This window comes from Rhamphochromis sp. 'chilingali' (assembly GCF_963969265.1).
Source record: "Rhamphochromis sp. 'chilingali' genome assembly, chromosome: 3".
NCBI lineage: Eukaryota > Metazoa > Chordata > Actinopteri > Cichliformes > Cichlidae > Rhamphochromis > Rhamphochromis sp. 'chilingali'.
In genome coordinates, this window is record NC_137931.1 from 26,544,147 (window position 1) to 26,545,873 (window position 1,727).

Below are 1,727 nucleotides of genomic sequence, written 5' to 3' on the forward strand. Positions count from 1 at the left end.
TATGAACGTAAGAGCCGCATGAAACCAGGCAAAGAGCCGCATGCGGCTCGAGAGCCGCGGGTTGGCCACCCCTGCACTATGACATAGTATACTGTTGTGAAAATGAAATAATCCTCCACCACTGACCTTTAAAACAAACGAAACCTAAACCAAAACGCGGTTGAACTAATAGATGAACAATTAAAGAAAGCTGCAGAATCCAAAACTTGAACAACACTGCAGTATGACTCCCAATATGAAGTAAATAAGACACCCCCATACAATTATGAGAGAGAAAGCCTCACAAAAAGTGAGGGCCCTCTCTTAGAATCAGTGAGAACCACGATCTGAGTCACACTCATCCTATCTTAAGTTGTTGGCTACCTCAAAGTAGAGCGATTATATACAACTTGAACCGTAAAGAACATATTAATTATTCGGGAGAGCCAGATACCTATTTGTAGTGATGTGACGTTCTGTATCGAGGCTTCGAAGCTTGTGTCGAGTAATGGAGGGGGCGTTTCCGCGATGCACGTATCGAGGCTTGCTTCATTTATGGGAGGAGCTGAAAATGATGACGTCCGAAGCCTCGCTGCCTGGCTGTACCACGTGACTGGTTCATGAAGTGGTTCGAACTTTGCCGCGAGATATGACAGAGATACAAACCCCTCAGACTTCATTCAGAATGTGGGTGTTTGATGGAGAGTTGCGGTTAGTGAGAGTTTGGAGACAGTTTGGAGGTTTAGGAGAGTGAGGAGAGAAAGTCAGGAGAGAATGGAGCCAGCTAAGAAGAGGAGGATGTCCTCCCCTGTGTGGGAACATTTTGATCTTATTCCTCCCAACAAGGTATGTAAATTTCTACAGAAGATGTATTTTCATAATACTGATGGTGCAATACAATTTATGTTAAGCTGTCTTTACTTTTGTACAAGGTGAAGTGTTTGCTATGTGCCAGGGAGCTGGGATATAACAACAACACCTCATCCATGCTTAGGCACTACAGAGCTTTGCATGAGAATAAGGGGGACACCGATTGTGGAGCAAGACCAGGTGAGCCATCAAATGCAATGATAATACAGCATGCAGTAATGTTACTAAATGATATAACAATATTATACAGCTGTTATAAGTTACGTGTGTGATATTTATATTTGTGCTTTATCTTTATTGTCTTTCCTCAGGAGAACAATCTCAAATAGATGAAGACCTGGTTAGCATGGTGATTGAGGACTCCCAGCCATTTAGCATTGTGGAGGACAAAGGATTTAAAAGATTTGTTAAATCATTAAATCCTAGCTATGTTCTCCCCACTAAAGGTTATAAAAGCAGTGAAAATTTAGCTTTTACTGAATAAAATGTGAACAGGCAGGACTGAGGCTCAAAGCCTCAGTGTGTAGCTGTCCATACCTCAACGTTACAAAAGCACAACCACTGTCCACACCCCAACCACACCTCACCTCACAGTAAATGATCATTTCCATTTTAAGCATTTCCAACTAATGATTTTCCATACTGCCAGTATAAATATACACAGTGTACTGCCATCACTACAATATACATGTTTTGCACACTCCTTTTGTTGTTGACATTTACAGGCTGTGTGCAAAAGGCCACACTCTTCAAATTCATGCCAACTAATATTTTTACGTCCAGTAGGTGTCCTACTAGAGCCAATGAAGCTTCAAGAAGCTTTGCGCTGGGGTGAACCAATTGGATGAAAAGCTTCAGTGCTTCATGAAGCTTCACCT

General features: G+C 42.0%; 1 long non-coding RNA gene across 1 annotated transcript; it reads left to right on the forward strand.

Annotated features, from left to right (window-relative positions):
- Positions 1-686: 686 nt before the first annotated feature.
- Positions 687-1,322, forward strand: LOC308393322. Its single transcript, XR_013970962.1, has 3 exons — positions 687-825; positions 912-1,029; positions 1,161-1,322. It is a non-coding gene; the product is annotated as an uncharacterized lncRNA (long non-coding RNA).
- Positions 1,323-1,727: the final 405 nt, after the last annotated feature.